We start from the raw sequence: 18,955 nt of genomic DNA on the forward strand, positions 1-18,955 counted from the left end.
TAAGTGAACCTTTGACGGGAGGGAGTGAGCAGGTAAACAATGCAGAGAAATGCAAAACTTAATTTAGAATGCTGTTCGAATATACACAGCCCTACCAAATATAAAGAATTACCCACAGAAACAGGGAAATTAGAAAAACGCTGTCCAGTTTAATTCTGGCAGTTTCAACATTTTCATACATTTAATGAAATAGAGACTGTCATTTCCAATTGACTAGAGGCGGCGGTTCCGTCAGCGGCCACCAGAGGGCGATCCTCGCCTGCTGATGAAACCACTGGGCTGCACATGGATGAAAGGGAGAAGGGTTTCCTCTTCCGGGTCAGCGGTGGTAGAGACATAACCAGCAGCAGTAGTGACATCACTTTCGGCCTCTCCTGGTATGTGCAGCCTGCTCCAGAGGAGGAAGGATCCATTGCCTGTGTGTGCAGTTACCTTCATCTGCAGACCCTCACAGACCCCCCCCACTCAGACCCCAGATCTGTCCCCCCTACACTCCCCCCCAATGACCGAGAGGGGGAGGAGAGAGCCTGGACACGTCTGCACAGGTCTCTGCTCAGGTAGGAGATTGTCAGCACCTTCTGCTGTGTTTGTAGAAATAGACTGAATAATCCTGGAGGGAATTTCTGCAGGAGCCGGCCTGAGCTGGGCCCTTCTATCTGGGGGCCCCTGGGGCTGAGCTGGGCCCTTCTATCCGGGTGCCCCTGGGGCTGAGCTGGACTCTTCTATCTGGGGCCCCTGGGGCTGAGCTGGGTTCTTCTATCCGGGGGCCCCTGGGGCTGAGCTGGGTTCTTCTGTCCGGGGGCCCCTGGGGCTGAGCTGGGCCCTTCTATCTGGGGGCCCCTGGGGCTGAGCTGGGCCCTTCTATCCGGGGGCCCTGGGGCTGAGCTGGGCTCTTCTATCCAGGGGCCCCAGGGGCTGAGCTGGGCTCTTCTATCCGGGGGCCCCTGGGGCTGAGCTGGGCCCTTCTATCCGGGGGCCCTGGGGCTGAGCTGGGCTCTTCTATCCGGGAGCCCCTGAGGCTGAGCTGGGCTCTTCTATCCGGGGGCCCCTGAGGCTGAGCTGGGCTCTTCTATCCGGGGGCCCTGGGGCTGAGCTGGGCTCTTCTATCCGGGGGCCCTGAGGAGGCTGAGCTGGGCTCTTCTATCCGGGGGCCCCTGAGGCTGAGCTGGGCCATTCTATCCGGGGGCCCCTGGGGCTGAGCTGGGCTCTACTATCCGGGGGCCCTGGGGCTGAGCTGGGCTCTTTTATCCGGGGGCCCTGGGGCTGAGCTGGGCTCTTCTATCCGGGAGCTCCTGGGGCTGAGCTGGGTTTTACTATCCGGGAGGCTCTGGGGGGCTTTCCTTCCAGCCCAGGGGATGTTTGTGGGCATCATGTCTGTTAAAGAGGGGATCTGTGCACTGTGCACTGCATCTTACTGCACTGTGAGGGATCGGTGCACTGCATCTTACTGCACTGATAGGGATCTGTCGAATTGGGGTGCACTGCATCTTACTGCACTGTGAGGGATATCTGCACTGCACTTCATCTTACTGCACCATGAGAAATCTGCATGCTGCACTGCATTTTGCTTTACAGTGAGAGGTCAGTGCACACCACATTGAGTTTTACTGCTCTCTCATTCATCTGTCACACTGAACTGTGTTTTAATGTGTGCACGCAGCACTGCCTTTTGGTCTACTTATAGTAATCTATGTGCACTGCAGTTTACAAGACAAAGGCAGCAAATGCCCCTTCCTGCGCACTGCGTAGAGGTCGCGGAATCAGTACTGCCATTAGCATTATGTTTTAACCTAACACTAAACAGTGAGCCTTGATAAACTGGATACAGGGGGACCAAAATGTAAAATACGTGCTGTAAAAAAGTATGATCTGCTTCTGTGGTTGCCCCCACTTATTGCTTGGTGCTAAGCTGTTTCTGACTAGTCTGACTGGGATCCTGCTATTCAGTACCCCAGTCTCTGTGCTCTCTCCCCTACATTGGTTATGGTAAGTGCTTAGGTACATCCCAGATTGGTTACTGGTGTGCTCTTATAAGTCCTTAGTATATTGTATTGCATGGTAATGTAATTGCATTTATATAGCACTTACTAACCTTGGCGAGGCGTCAAAGTGTTTTTTCGGCGAGTAGCACACTACTCTGGAACCCATAAAGGATTAATGGTGAAGTGATATAGTGAAATATAAAATTTGAGAACTGGACATGTTAGTCTGTTATTTTGATTGAAATGGATAGTACGGGGATAGAAGAGTGAATCATTTAGGTTTTTTTGTTTGTTTTAGAGGTCATTGCAGTAGGAGGAGGCTTGGGATGAGTAAAAAGAGATGTGGAGCGGAAGAGTCAGAGAGAAGAGTTTAGAAAGGCTTGTTTTGGGGATTGGTATAGCAAAGAGGTGTCAGATGGTGCAAGGAGGGGTAGTGTAGGGGAGAGTCTAGAAAGGGCTATTTTGAGGGGTATATTAGTGGTATAGGGTTTGGGATGAATGAGAGAGTGTATGTAGAGGATATATTGATAGAGGTATAGCGTGAGAAATAGGGTAATGCATTGGATATTGCTGAATTAGAAGAAAGTAATAAATATATAGATCCATAAGTACATGGAAAGTATATAGATGTATAAAGGAAGTAAGTATATGTAGATTAAAGATATTGATAGAGGTTTAGGGTGAGAATTAGGGTAGTGCTTTGAATATGCTTTTGTTAGAGAAAAGTAATATAGATCCAAGTACATGGAAGGTATATAGATGCATAAAGGAAGTAAATATATGTAGATTAAAGAAGCATTATCATAACTCTGGTTTCAAAGTGTTGTACTTAAAAATGTGTTTTTTTGTTAAACATAATTATTCAACATGTTTATACAAAGCAATACACATATTTAGGTACATATCTATAGTACAAATACATGCTAATATACAGAGCGATATGCTGTATATTTCTGTTTGCGTATGGTGCTTATGTGGGGAAGAGCCAATTCTGGAGTCGTTTTCTGAAGATATGGTGGTTGTCGGTGGATCTTAGGTTGGGGGGTAAAGAATTCCATCCTTTGGCTGTTTGAGCAGAGAAGGATGTGCCACCCATGTTTTTTTTCATGAATCTTGGGATTTTGAGCCAAGGTGCAACTCTAGAGCGGAGGTTCCTTTGTTGAATAATAATAATAATAATAATAATAAACTAAGTTTATAAAGCGCCTGGTTACACTAGGCTAGTGTGTCCCCGCACTACGGTACATCCTAATCAAGCGCCAAAATCTGACATTTCACCCCTTGCCACTTTCTCTGCCCATGCCGACACTCTTGGAAACAAATGTGTTTGGTGATTTTATTTATGATGAAGAGCTGTCCTGTTCCATGTATCGCTTTGTGAGTGATACAAGGCAGCTTGACTGTGGATCTTCTGGCAACCGGTAACCAATTCAATTGAATTCAGTTCAATAAACTTTATTTCGGTCAATATGACCTCAAAAGTACAAACACAATACATATAAATACATGTAAATATACATCAAAAATCAATTACATATAATTAAAAAGAAGTGAAGAAATCAATTATGAACACTATTGGCGCACATGAAAAGTAAATGAATTCCACGCTCAGTTAAAAATGCCTACAATTCTTATTAATTCACAAAAGGAGGACAAAAAGCAGTGAAAACCACATAGGGTTATTCAAGGCAAGGAACAAGGATTCACCCTTGGAAAGTGCATGATGTAATAAATAAATAATTTACATACAAAGGATTTCTAAAAAAAGATGACCAATATTCTTATCATACGACAGATAAGAGGTCCTGGCACTAAGAGCCCCCTATGATGCAGGCTACTGCTGCACATGATTTTTATTACAGTAATTGAGGAAGTAGACTAGTAAATTACGGTTTACCTACAGCATAATTAAGGGGCCAACGAACATGCTCACTATAATCTAATCATATTAAAAACAAGGCCTAATTTTAAAACTGACGGAGAGAACCACAAATAGGTATTTTTCCCGGCTATTTAATAATAAGATTGCTTCATATCAACCAAAAACACATCCTAGCTCTTTTTTAGGGTGTTTTTATGAATATCCTGCATGTACACCACATGGAGAATAGGAAACCTGCCACTGAGTAAGCAATTGGGGTACTGCAATCATTTTTCAGTATCCTGAAAGCCTCAGAGCAACGTCTAGTACCAAGGTTCCTAAAAATCTGCGCCAGCCATCGTTTTCTTGCCTTGTAGTAGCCAGGGCAGCTAAAAAACACGTGGAACACTGACTCTTCGGGACAGTCGCATGCCGGGCACCTCAAAACTTAAACCCCCCCCCACTTGTGGGTGAAACAACTAAGAGGCAAAACCCCATGCCTAAACTGAAGGTAAAGCTTTCTAGCAGCTGCCGGCTTGATATTATCTAAGGCCGTCTCAAAGCTAAACCTATCTTTGATATCTAAAAAGGCTGAGCTTACCTTACCTACTCAGGGACAACTCTGAAGCAGTGCCATTTTATATTCTTCATAATAGGCCTTTAATGATTTCCTAGGAAATAAGGAGCAGGCAGACTCGGGATCAGCCCAAAGTTCCCCCAGCCCCATACTGAACAGCATGCGCTTTATGTACGCGAGCCACAGGAGTTTGGCAGCCCCCCTTAGGATCATTACTTCTTTTATTTCCTCCCTGTACGATAAAAGTTCTGGGGTGACCCACATGCGACGCCAGTACAAAAAGAGTTTAAAATTGGTTACATCAGTGATTGCCATAAGACCCAGATCTAATCGGAGCGGAATTAGCGGTGTGCTCCGTGGGAGCTTTAACAGCTGTCTCAGGAAGTGTTCTCTACCTGCGTAAGTTCTCGGGTCTCGTATGGCCCCAGAGTTCTGCACCGTATAACGCCCCTCCCTGGGCTTGGGCCTTATATATTTCAATGGCTGGACTCACTGGTTTCTGGCTAGACTTAAAGAAGACCTTCATAATGCCACCCAATGATTGTGATAATTTTAGTGGCGATTTTTTTATTTGTGCCCCCAATCCATAGTTACTGTGATTGTGATGCCGAGATAGTCAAACGAGGAAACTCTTTCGAGGGGTTTACCATTTAATGAGGAGATTGCTCGTGCACTTTTGGGGCTATTAAACACCATAAATTCGGTTTTCTGTAGATTAATTTTGAATCCTCTTTCACTACAGAATACTTCAAATTTATTGAGTACCCTCTGGTTCCCCATAGGTGATTTGGATTCTAATAAAGTATTGTCAACAAACGTCATTGCTGGGATTTTTCGGGAGGCTAACTTAGGTGCATCAAGGTCTTTTTCGACTTCTTCCCCCTCCCCACCCCCGCTGAACTTTGACGTACTCTTCCCGTCCAGGACTGCGCCTACCCTTATGCGAACATCTGCAATTCTTTCTTTCCTCCCCGCTCTACTCCTCTCCACTTACCTGCTACTGACCTCTGCCCTCACCTTGTCCTGGCCCTAGACCCCACCCTGCTTACTCGTGAATTTTCCCTTGGCATGTGAGATCTAGCTATTTTGCCTGATGCCCGATGGAGCTACCTGGTTTAGCTATAGGGGAGAAAGGTCGGGGATTTCATCCTTGGACGTCACCTTCCCAGTCGGTCTTCAGCCAGACTTCCTGTCATCTCTCCTGTCATCTCTTCCCCATCCTCCCTCTATGTCTCTCCTCCTCCTTCTCCATGCTCGTTTATTTGTTTCCCTTGAGACCTAGCTATTTGGCCAAAGCCCAGTGGAGCTACCTGATAGCTATAGAGGAGATGGGTCCATCGCATTTGTTGCCTACAATTGGAAAGTGTCAATCTGACATCAATAGGGTTATCTGAATTAGAGACGCTACCAGGATTAAACTCCTTTAGTTCAAGCACTAGCGCATGATGGTCACTATCTAGCCGTGGAACCACCCTAAAATCGATTAACCTATCCCAGGATTTGGAGTCAATTAGGATGTTGTCTAATAGAGAGCCACAGTCATTACTATGGAAGGTATGTTTCAGACATAGTTCTACCATTGCAAGCTCTTAGGGAGTGATTCAAGACAAGGCAGTTCATCTCAATCACCAGAGGGGACCATTTTTTAACTGGTAGACATCTAGTCTCCGGGATTGCCCAAAAATTATCCTCGTCATATAGGCTGTCCAGGAGTATTCCCTCTAGTGGCTCGAACTGGCAATTGAAATCCCCTCCTAAGATCACCATATGATTTTCAGCAATGGTACCTAAGAACGTAGTTAGTACTTCCAATGTAATTGACTCCTTTCCCAGGACCTTAGGTCTAGAATATACATTTGAAAGAACAACGGAAATCTTTAAGGGAAACTGGAGTATAACACATGGTATATCATTCGATCCTGTGTCGAGCTGCTTGGCCGTGCATCCTAGATGAACTCCCATCCATGTGCTAAGGCCTCCTGATGGTCTCCCTTTACCCCCAGATGTTGCGGGGATATTAAAGGTGGCAAAACCCAACTTGGGGAGTGGTGCTTGCCATACGGACTCTATCTTTCCATTTTCATCCTTGAAATTAGACCACACGGGTAAACAAAATTTAGGATTATCCCTCCGGACCGAGTCACCGCCTTCGTGGGGGCAACCAGGGGAGCCGCTCATGCTCCCACAGGCTGGGCCCTCCCTGCCTGCCATGGTCCTATATCACTAACCTGGATCTGGGTTTTTGTTTGGGGTGGACAAATTTGTACCTTAATTATAGAGGGGTTTTCCTTTAGTCAGTCTACTCCATCCAAGCAGCTAAATCTATTTACAGTGGGAATGTTAAAAATAGGTTGCTTTTGCCAGTGCTGATGAGTCAACTCACGGTTATTGGGTTCATTTCTCCAGCCCCGCTCTGAATGCCTGATGTCATGGTAGGGCCTGTTGGGGGGGTAGAAATAAACCAAAGGGAGTACTTGAATACCACCCATTTTTCTCCCATCCTCTCTAGCTAACATTTTTGGGGTTATCGACGTATTTCTAAAATTAATTATTATGCAATTTCCATGTACATCCTTATATCGTCTGCCTTTCCATCCCACCCTGCGTGTGGTTAGGATCTCTTCCACATCCTCATAACTAAAATATCTGTGGTTTACAAGCCAGTGAACACATTTGTTTTTCAATTCTTGGTGAGATTCAGCTTGATCCCTTCTAAGTTCAGGGATACCTGCAAGAATGAGGACATACGAAGTTGATGCAGGTGTTAGATTTATAACTGGAGGGGGTAAAAAGTGGTTGGTGGCTTCTATGTTTGTAGAGGCGCCTCCCTCAGCCTGCCTACTGTTTGATTGTTGTAGCCCTGTGGATTTATACAATGGGGGTGGGCAATTAGCTTGGTTAGAGGTAACCGGTGTGGGCCTTGCAGGGCTATCTCTAATGGCCTCCGATGTGTGAATCTCACCATTTGGTTTTAGAGGCAGGGCTTGTTCATTAGATTTTAGGTTAGGATTAACCAATGCATTGCTTATAGTGGTCTGCACTCGCGACCCACATTCAGGTCCAGCAATACCATGGGCATCCCCCCTTGCACTTATCCAATTATTAAAAAGTACTATATCCTCATTTGGATCTGCAGATCCACCACCAACTTTGTAACCCACACTGGCTGATCACTTATGGTTTCCATGCTCTCTTCTGGGTTCCCCATCCCAAGTTTCCCATTATCAGAAGTAACACCCTGGGGTTTCTTCCTTCTTGCAGGTGCTTTCGCCTTAGGTTTAGGTTTGCCTTTTCTGTACGGTTGGTTTGGAGTAATAACCCTGGGTGGCTCAGGGATAACTACTTCTATTATTGGAGTTTGGTCACTGGAGAGGTCAGTTATTGAAGCTCCTGAGATTTGTAAGATACTCGGGTCAGTAAGTGCAATTTCTAGATTTGGGGTCAGGGACAGTCATCTCTCGGTCAGCTCTATTTCGGTTGCCACGGCTCCTAGAGCCTTTTCTAGCATCCTGTCAATAGAGGTAGGTTTACTATTTGGTTTGGACAAGACCGGGGCCTGTTTCTTCTCAACGCATGCTCTTCTCCCCATTCTAAAATATGTTTAAGATTAGACTCTTGCGTTAGTTATTAGGTTTAAATTTTAGGTGGACGCAAGAGGTTCCTCTTGAAAGCACCACTACGGTGCTCTATACGCAACTACACGAATACTTAGTAAGTGAGCCAGTGCTAGGAAGTACTATCTAAGACCAGCAGGGTAAGCAGAGGAATATACACATACAACGTTCTTCAGTGTTCTCAGTCCAGAGTCAATTGTGATACACACTGTGCCAACTGGGTGCCAATAACAGAAAGGACAATTTCAAAACTTTAGCAATCTGGAGGACATAGCCACAGTACCTTAAATACGGGTCCCATGGGTTAGGGGTTAGAGAGCAGGCCCAGCCCAGCCTCCTCTGGCCTCTGACTGCCTCGGACGGCCCCGCCCTTGGCCCAAGCTTTGCCAGGCGCATGCCCGCGTGCGTCCCGCAGTGCGAGAGTCCTACTCTGAATTTCAAGCACCTCCTGACGCTTGCTGATGGTGTCACAGACCGGCGCCACAGGGGGAATGCTGGTGCTTGTGGTCCCCCGGACCTCGCTTAGTGTTGGCGTGCAGCAGGAAAGACAGCCGGGACAGGGGAACAAAGGTAAACATTGCGGTCTGCCTAGACCGTTTAGTGGAAGTGTTGCCGTGTCCTCGGAACAGCGTTGGCGGAGCCAATGCAGGGCTTTCAAGGCAGGGGAGATGTGGTCTAGCGGTTTGATATACAAGAGTAGTCTGGCAGCCGAGTTCTGAATCCGTTGTAGTCTTTTCATGGTCGTTAAAGGTGATCCGTGGTAGAGGCTATTGGCGTAATCGAGTTTGGACAAAACAAGGGAGATGGTAGCTTGGACCTTGTGTGGAAATCCCAAATGGGGGGAGATTTGAAGCAGAGTTGTTATAGTAACAAAGCTTGATCTTGCTAGTTTGTCCACTTGGGCATTCATCGATAGCTTGGAGTCCATGGTCAAACCGAGGATTCTTACTTTAAGCGGTGATCCCAGTTCATCACGCCAAGCGGCAAGCGGTCATAATGTTTCCAATCGCCACAGGTGAGTATTTCCATTTTGGAAGCATTCAATTTGAGGTGGCTCCAAATCATCTATTGATCCACAGCTCTGAAACACCTGAAAATTGGTGAGTTTCCAATGTCTTTGTGGCATTCCAGTTGAAGGAGTATTTGCGTGTCATCTGCATAATTATAGCATGTGAAGTGAAATTGATTGATCATGTAGATGTTCAAAAGCATGGGCGAGATGATAGAGCCTTGAGGGACCCTTGCTTTTGTGGAGTATGGTTTGGACGAGAAAGGTGGGTTATGAATGACATTAGTTCTGGTTCGCAGGTAGGACGTGATCCAGTCTAGAGCAGTTCCCTCTATGTAAAAGGTGAGCCCATATTAGTATCGATGCCCGGGCTGCTGGCGCAAGACGCCTCTTAGTTCCCATTCTGAATAATTACCAAATAAAGAGACGGGGGCTGGAAGCAGGAATCAAGAACAGAGTTTATTACTCATGAGGAGAGCCTGTCATTTCGGATACGAAACACAGTGTCTTTCGGGAGGTGCTCTAACAAGTGAGCTGAGACATCGTCTTTTATATCTTACAAAACACTTGGCATTACAATCACGACATTGTGAAACAAGGGAAAGACATCCCCATAATCCTCGTGTCAATCCTACCCCACATATGTTTACAATAGAGACCCTTGAACTGTCGATAAGAGAAGGGGCAATCACGCAGCTGAGTGTTCTGCTGATTATCAGGATGTGTGCGCCTGATCGTATCCCCAGGGGTGGGGAAGCCAGGATCAATAGTGGGTTCTTTGAAGAGGAGTGACTCCATACAATAAGGGGCAATAAACAGTATTTTCCGGCTTAGGCGATGGCCTCAGACATGTGTGGACAGTCCATCGCGGAGGGAGGGTTTACTGACAGAGGGGTTATTCATAAAAGGAAAGGAGGTGTTGGTCAGGCGCGGCCGTGACTCCCAAGGACAGGGTCTTGCAGAAGAGGAAGGTTTATGACTTGTCCATGTGAGGGAGGAGGGGGGAACCAGGGTGCGCACGGGGACAGAGTCGCACAGGGAGAGAAGTCTTATGACCCGTACATGAGAGAACGGGGGGGGGCAGTCAGATACAGCTGGGGGGGGGTTATGTCAGCTGAGGCGAGGGATGCTTCTTCGGGAGGAAATGGGGGGGCTTTGCGTGGGTCAAGCAGGAGGGTTGCTTTTCATAGCAGGGTCGCGCAGAGGGGGAGGGTTTCATGGTCTATGCATGTGAGAGGGGGTTTAAGATACGCGCAGGAGGGAAGCCGGGGATTCCAATGAGCGAGCAAAAGGCCAAGGTGCCTAAAAATGGCTGTCATGTACATAAGGGTACGGGCTTTTACTGGCGGAGTGATGTGTTCGATATTTCACGGTAGTCATGGTGCTTACAGGGGGGGGGTGGAAAAGGGCAAATGAACACTGCTTATGTACACCACTTTTCCTAATTTTCCACAGTCGCCGCTTTTTACATAACAGAGTTCATTTTTTCCTATTCTCCCTAGTTAATGAACGTACATATAAACATGTGTCGTTGATGAATTAGCATTTGTCAATACTAACATATGGCAGATAATCATGGACAGTTGATGTGATTGGCAGAATGCAGTACATATGAAATTGCATTTGTCGAGTTCCTAACATTCAAACGTATTACATAGCACAAATGCTTCTGACTTTAAAATGTGACCAATGAGCATTTTGACCAAGTAGTTGAGGGCGGTATTCAGCTCAATACACAAGATCTCTTCGTCACAGTGTCTTTTTAGCAGTGAGCCATCACTGGTAGGCTCTAGTCCGTGTCCTTTAGTTGGCGCTGTTGAGCACCGGCGATGGAGCTATAGGTCCAGCTCGGATTTAACCTTTCGCGCTGCAAGGTGCGGTCTGTCCTCTGCTGTTAGACCACAGTCCTGTTCCCTAACCAATCCTTTTGGTGGCGCCTTATGCTCGGCACCTATATTCCTGTGGCGGAACCCCATTCCCATCCAAATGCTGTTCTTCCTTTCGGCAAAAAGTCACGTGGAAAAGGGGGTATGGTTCAGTAGTCGATGGGAGAGAGAAGGCGGAGTGGAGTTAGATTTCTTGGGACACACCAAAGGGACCAAGGGAGCAAAGGATAACAAGCAAGCAGGCCCACCAATCGGGCCCAAAAAGGGGGACGGAGACTTCAGGCACACGTGGGTTAGCAGACGGAGGGCCTCAGAGCAGCCCGTCAGGTTTCATTTTCCACGTCTGAAATTGCTGTCTCGTCCCGTATCTTGTTGCTCTGCAGCTCCACCTTTGGTCGAGGTCACATGTGTCTCAAGATCTGCAGCCAGGCTGTACGTCACGTCCGACCCTTCTCCTCCGGTGGTCATATATCTTTGAATAGGTACAAAACAAGCTTTAGAGAACTGGCAGAAGAAGACATTTATGCATGTGAATTCCTCCCTCACTCCTACGCACTTGGGAGATACGCTCATTGGTCACAGTCAGAAGTTTATTACCAAGCAGTGCATATGTCGGCATTCCTACTGAGCTCATGCCAAGCTTATTCATAGTCTATTCACGACACAAAAATAGATAGAAATCAGACTCCTACCAACTGCGCATTTCATCAGATTCAACCTTCCGGAATCTCCAGCGCAGACTTGTCTTTCAAACCTGGGCCTTTATTCAGTCTAACATTTCCCTTCAAGGCTGGCCAACCCTCTCAAACAGGGCGGGGGCGCTATCGTCGGGAGTCAGGGTAAAAACAAGGTTTTCTCGAGGGGCGACAGTTACTCATGGTCACTATGTATATATCGGGGACAGCAGATGGGGTCGATCAAGTGGGGTGGGGATGCTACGAGCATTCGCGCTTGGGTGAAAAAAGGGCAGTGGGGCAATCTGGGCGTTGGGGGTCAATCTAGGCGTTGGCGCTTGTCTCTAACGAACTGAAAAATAAGGTGCCATTGACATGTAGTTCCCCTATATAAGGCCAGATTTGGGGACCGTAGTCGTCTTACCTGTCCTTTCTTTCTTAGCCAATTCGAGTTCATTCATTTTGCAGAAAGGAGAGGTAGTAGCATGGCAAATTACAATCATTTTACTTTCTGTCAATTTCGCTGAACACCTTCGTGTTCAATAAGTATCCAATCAGACCGGTGCCAGCGGGGCACAATTTTTACCATAAAAAGGAAGACGGAACCGGGGGACTCTTGTAGGGAGTTAGAGTCGTCTGCATCCCAAACGAGCCATTCGGTACACGTATGACATGTAGAGACAGAGATAGAGATAGAAAGAAATAGATAGAAGGGGACAGAGAGAGAAAGAGGGAGAGAGAGACGTGTACAAAAATAGGTCATTTAGTGTGCTTATAACACAGAACAACAGGGGTCAGGTAACAAAGAGACGCAAACAGAGGGAGGACACAAACCCCTACAGTACGTACGCACAAATTCAGACGAGGGAGGACAGTACATGTATTACATATAATGATATTTACGACAAAACACAGGACAGTTATTGGCCAAAAAGAAAAAAAAACATCTCCTTGTGCATGCTGCGTATCTTTAATATCCTATTTATCTATGGGCTGAGTTCTTTTTACCTTTTCCTCCTTTTTCCTCTTGCTTGCTACGAGCGTTCTCGATTGTCAATACTTACACCTCGGTCAGCCGGTCAGAAATTAACCTGGTCGGGCTATTGCCCACGGTTGGACCTTTAAACCACCTTTGATTTTCTTCTTTTGGTGGGAAGATCTCCAGGTTGAGGCAACAGAGGGTATTGATCAGGAGAACAGTCAGACAGCTTGGTTATATCTATAAGAGTGTGAGAAGGAGGTGGTATATTTCGAACATCAACAACGTTTCTAACTTCCCAGACGGGTGGTGCCTGGGAACCCTTACCCCAGGACTCTCCTTTGTCCTTTCCCTATCTAGTTAACCGTCATAGTTACATTATCTAACGTGCTAATTCGAGTCAATTTCCGTCATACAGTACCCGTCAAGTTTCTATGTCAGTCCATCCTCCCAGTCGCTACGTTCTAAAGAGGAACAGTCATCTCTAAGTCTAGCATAAGCACTATGCTCAAATCCCCTCCTTCCCTTTCCGTCGGTTTGTTCGATCGTCACTCCTCCATACTTCAGCCGACGTTCCGACGTGACCTGCAGAAGGGAGGAGAAGGAAGGGGGGTGGGGGCAACATTCAAAATACATCAACTTGCATAAATCCGAAAATGTTTTTACCTACCACATACTCGACCTATCTCTACTGGCCGCATTCTCTACCATCTCGGCGTTTAAGCCCAGAGGGATCAGTAGCGTCAGATAGATAATTGTCGATGGTCCTCGTATCTACATGAATCACACGGTCGTGGCCTTATGGGTCGTGTGCAAGGGTGGCGGTCAGGTGGTATTTCTGTGGTATCGCTCAAAATGCGTCTAAAAACACTTTTCCGGCTGTCTGTGATACATAGTGTAGCTGCTAGATATCGGGCCTTTTCACCCTTCAACCTTAATAAAGCTGCTTATTTTTCGCTTATTTAGAGACAGTAGTAACACATTAAAAACTCATTAATGCAACTGCTACAATTCATACTTCCTTTTTCGAAATACCTTTAATTAACAATGTTGGTGCACAAATACGAGCCTACAACCCAGTGGGCCGGCCACGGAGCAGACTGGAACTGTGCATAAGCGGAACGAGGTCGGTGATCATTTATTTCAGAAAAGTGCGGCAGTGTCATAAAATCATATTGAACTTTCCTACACTTCAAGTATTGTGCATATCAATAGTTCAATTTTTCAATAATTTTATCTCATTGTCCAACTATTACTCGACGCCTAATATTTACCAATTCATTGTGCAAATGCTCAATCAATTCCTATTTCATACCAATTCATTTTTTCCAAACGTAATTAGTACCCACCCTAAATCAGTTCATTGTCCCAACACATAATCGTTATCTATCTTATATCTCTTTCTTTTCCAAACACATAATCAATATCCATCTTATCTACTTTCATTGTCCAAAACTGCATACACATCTCGGAGCATCGAGGTTTGAGCGATCAAGGTGAACAAGGGGTTTGAAAGTTTCATTTTCGTATCGGCGCCATTTTTGGGCGAGGTCAAGCAGGTCCCATCATAGTCAGAATGTCTCCAATGACTCGTGGTTGGACCGGAACCTCTTTGGTCAGTTCAAAAAGTTTATCGCAATGGGGTAACAGACTAGCAGCTAAACCATCAGTCAAAAAGTGGGGAGGGCGGCAATGTTCTTTTCTACCGGGTCATTCTGATGTTTCCACCGGAACTGAACAAATCTGTATCCTTGCTGAATTTTAGTCATTTCCAAACTGAGGCTGGCGCCGGCAGGAGTACGCCGATGTCGCTGTTCCCGGCGAGGGGGACGGGGGCGTCCATGTGGAGGGGTCGGGGCCCCCCGGCTCTCATAGAATCTTCAAAGTTGAGGAGAGAAGGTACAGGACGTGTGCCCGCCCCGGGCAAAGGACCGCTTTTTCATATGGACCCTCTTTAAGCAGGAGCGTTGGGGTGTCGCTGGAAGCCTCCACCTGGAGGGAGGTGGGGGAGGCTCGTTCGCGCCTCCTCCCCCTTCCAACGACCCCGCGCCGTTTTCCGGCTCCAGCGCTTCGGTACGGCCGTGCCAGGCAATGAAGATGGGGGGGGGGTCGGTGGCTGATGCAAGACATCCCCCCCTTCTGACATGTGGCGGGACTACCTGCAACTCTCAGGTGCTGCCATGTGGCGGGACTACCTGCAACTGTCAGGCGTGGCCATGTGGCGGGACTACCTGCAACTGTCAGGCGTGGCCATGTGGCGGGACTACCTGCAACTGTCAGGCGTGGCCATGTGGCGGGACTACCTGCAACTGTCAGGCGCCGAGTGCAGTTGCAGCCATTATTGCGCAAAGAAGCGCCGCCGTCCTCGCCTTGGCTTCGGCCTTCGACGAGAGCCGGATCAGGTGAGAGAGGGGGGGGGGGGTCGGTGGCTGAGGCAAGACACCCCCCCCCGTGGCCTGCAGGGCAGCAGAAGAGGGAAGAAAGGAGAGATCATTGTGATTTGCGGGCCGTCCGCCCCACAGCCTCCCCTTCCGACTGCGGCCAGCCGAGCCCTGCACGCATCGAGGCCTCGCCTTCCGGATGGGCGTAACCGCGGACCTGTTGCACTTCGGGAGCCTCCGGAATGGGGGTAGGTACCTATTGGTTCGTTCCTATTTCATGTGACCGTTATTTGGGCGTGGTGGGCAATGAGGCAGACATGTTTGGAGCAGGAGTAGGCAGCGGAACCTTGCTACCTCGTGGCTGCCTTGTTGTCAAGTTTTTCGCCATTTTATATTTCTTATTACGAACTGCTTCTAAGGTTTCTTATTTTTAGTGAAGTCTAAAGCTCATCAGGGGGTTACTGACTTAGCCCGATTTCTTTTTATTTTTCCTTCTTTTCCTTAGCGTGTTTCGAGCTAAAGTTTCTGTTAACGGGGTACGGTGATCACTTCATGTTTTATATGTCCTTTTCATTAGGGGTACTCATGGACGGACCAGATGAGTTACCTCCAATAAATGGTCCGGGGTGGAACTAGATTATCAATCAGAGGGGAACACATACCCCTTCGTTAGGGCATCATCCTGGACGGACCAAATGATGTACCTCCATTTACTAGGGTAGCCTCCTGGACGGACCAGATGGGTCACTTCCAATAAATGGCCAACAAGTGGGGGCATGTGTCCTCCATTAGGGTAGCCTCCTGGACGGACCAGGTGAGCTACCCCCCAAATAATAGTCAATCAGTGGGGAGTGGGTAGGACTGACGAATCATAAAGGGGCATAACCTACCCTTTACTATTTGCAAAGACTAGACAGAATATTTCTATTCCACGTTGTTTGCAAACAGAAAATACCTCAAACAAACAATTCCTTGGACAACAATGTCCAGTCAATCAATCAATCAGTGGGGAGAAAAACAGGCATGACGGATTACAACGGGGACAAACGTCTGCATTACCTGCCCTTCGCTATCTGCAAAGGAAGACAGAATATTTCTATTCGTCTCTGTTTGTGGACAGGGAAGATCTCAAAGAGCAACAATCGATTATTAATCGATATCAAACAATCAGTGGGGAGAAAGGTAGGCATGACGGATTACAACGGGGACAAAAGTCTGCATTACCTACCCTTCTCTATCTGCAAAGAGAGACGAACGTTCCTATTCGCCGCTGTTTGCAAACAGAGAATGTCTCGTTCTCAAGAAGAGAACCAATATTTCAAGTAGTATCCAAAGCTAAATGAACCAATAACAACAATATCAGTATTCAAATACCGATTCCAATACAATCAATCAATCAATCAGATGGATAAAACCATCCTACCAATCAGGCGCAAAACGCCCTAATTAATCTTACCCGGACCGGACCATGCGGACAGTTCTTCGTCTTCCTCCTCCAGCGCCCGATTGTTCTCTTACTCCATGCAGCATTCCTGTGGGATTCCAGTCAGGACAATAGGTCACTCGAGAGAGGTCCGTTCAGAATCGGTGAAGTTCATTCAATCGGCAGCCGGACGAGGGCCCTCTCAAGGCAGGTATACTCCGATCATTTAGATATTCACCTCATCGTCTGGATCTCTCTTACTGGACCTTATGTCACTGATGGACCCCGCGTTGGGACGCCAATTGTAAAAGGTGAGCCCATATTAGTATCGATGCCCGGGCTGCTGGCGCAAGACGCCTCTTAGTTCCCATTCTGAATAATTACCAAATAAAGAGACGGGCGCTGGAAGCAGGAATCAAGAACAGAGTTTATTACTCATGAGGAGAGCCTGTCATTTCGGACACGAAACACAGTGTCTTTCGGGAGGTGCTCTAACAAGTGAGCTGGGACATCGTCTTTTATATCTTACAAAACACTTGGCATTACAATCACGACATTGTGAAACAAGGGAAAGACATCCCCATAATCCTCGTGTCAATCCTACCCCACATATGTTTACAATAGAGACCCTTGAACTGTCGATAAGAGAAGGGGCAATCACGCAGCTGAGTGTTCTGCTGATTATCAGGATGTGTGCGCCTGATCGTATCCCCAGGGGTGGGGAAGCCAGGATCAATAGTGGGTTCTTTGAAGAGGAGTGACTCCATACAATAAGGGGCAATAAACAGTATTTTCCGGCTTAGGCGATGGCCTCAGACATGTGTGGACAGTCCATCGCGGAGGGAGGGTTTACTGACAGAGGGGTTATTCATAAAAGGAAAGGAGGTGTTGTTCAGGCGCGGCCGTGACTCCCAAGGACAGGGTCTTGCAGAAGAGGAAGGTTTATGACTTGTCCATGTGAGGGAGGAGGGGGGAACCAGGGTGCGCACGGGGACAGAGTCGCACAGGGAGAGAAGTCTTATGACCCGTACATGAGAGAACGGGGGGGGGGGCAGTCAGATACAGCTGGGGGGGGGTTATGTCAGCTGAGGCGAGGGATGCTTCTTCGGGAGGAAATGGGGGGGCTTTGCGTGGGTCAAGCAGGAGGGTTGCTTTTCATAGCAGGGTCGCGCAGAGGGGGAGGGTTTCATGGTCTATGCATGTGAGAGGGGGTTTAAGATACGCGCAGGAGGGAAGCCGGGGATTCCAATGAGCGAGCAAAAGGCCAAGGTGCCTAAAAATGGCTGTCATGTACATAAGGGTACGGGCTTTTACTGGCGGAGTGATGTGGTCGATATTTCACGGTAGTCATGGTGCTTACAGGGGGGGGGGTGGAAAAGGGCAAATGAACACTGCTTATGTACACCACTTTTCCTAATTTTCCACATCTATGTCGGCTTTGTGGAGTCTTTGTGTTAGTATTATGGTCAGCAGTGTGAAAGGCAGCTGAGAGGTCCAAGAGGAGTAGGCAGCAACCATGTCACAGCCTACTGTGTTCTTTTAGTACTGAGGTACCCAGGGCATAGGTACACCAGGGGTATCCCTTGGGCTGCAGCATGTATTATGCCACCCATGAGAGACCAATCAAACTGTGTCTATTGGCCTGTCATTGCAGCCTGTGTAAGCTGGTGCTAGCACCACTTAGCAAAGATATAGGTTTCCTATATTTAGTGCCACTGCACTTAAGACCTATAAGTCACCCTTATGGCAGGCCTTTGCAATCCTGATAGCAGAGTACTTGATTCTAAGTGAGAGGGTGCCCCTGCAGGACACCCCAGCAGCCTACGGAGTCCATTCTCCCGGGTTCCAAGTGTGACAGTGCCTCTGCATGAGCAGAACACCCCTACAACCTTTGGAGAACATTCTCCCGGATTGTAAGTGCATCAGCCATTACGATACCTTGAGTGGCCATGCATCATTACGCAATGACCATCTCTAAACTGGCTGTAACGAACCCTGTCAAGTTCAAGTTCAATTTTATTGCATGATTAATAAAAATCGTTACAATCTTCGTTTAGAATAATAGAAAATAAATAAAAAGATAAAATTACATACTATAAGGACATGCTTTTGTTATTAAACTTTCATGTATAAAAAGTATTATTAAAATCGTTCCTTTATATCCCCTGTGAGCGGTTCATTTGATTCTGAATCTTGGGCTAGAGTGTGTTGAAGTTGCGTTCGCCCCAGTAGCCAACCGGCCGTAGTCGAACTTTTGCACTCGGTGGTAACTCCAACTTTTTTCATTGGTTGTCCTGGAGCAGTTTTTTTGCCTCATTCATAAACTTAAGCCCCCGACAGGCCAGAATTGGGGAAGAACCTCCCAGCCAGCTTATTGCTGCTTGCCGGCACGTTTTTATGTTCAATGTGATGAAGATGTCCCATAGGAGCCGTCTTCTTAAAACCAAGAGTGCTGGGCACACGCAGAGCAGGTGCATCAAGGTTTCGTTATAATGGCCTCAGAGTCTACAATGGGGACTTTCTTTTTTAAGTTTCCAGGACGGTCTCAGGTCCTTGGAAAAGTGAAGAC

The 18,955-nt window shown here is 47.2% G+C and overlaps 1 protein-coding gene across 1 annotated transcript in view; it reads left to right on the forward strand.

Annotated features, from left to right (window-relative positions):
• The first annotated feature begins 514 nt into the window (after window positions 1–514).
• LOC147737120 (uncharacterized) overlaps window positions 515–18,955 on the forward strand; it is a 115,033-nt gene continuing 96,592 nt past the window's right edge. Inside the window, exon 1 of the mRNA XM_086964664.1 lies at window positions 515–557. The gene's annotated coding sequence lies outside the window, so the exon portion shown is untranslated. The remainder of the gene's footprint in view (window positions 558–18,955) is intronic.

Source organism: Lissotriton vulgaris, chromosome 1_1, assembly GCF_964263255.1.
Source record: "Lissotriton vulgaris chromosome 1_1, aLisVul1.2, whole genome shotgun sequence".
Classification (NCBI taxonomy): Eukaryota; Metazoa; Chordata; class Amphibia; order Caudata; family Salamandridae; genus Lissotriton; species Lissotriton vulgaris.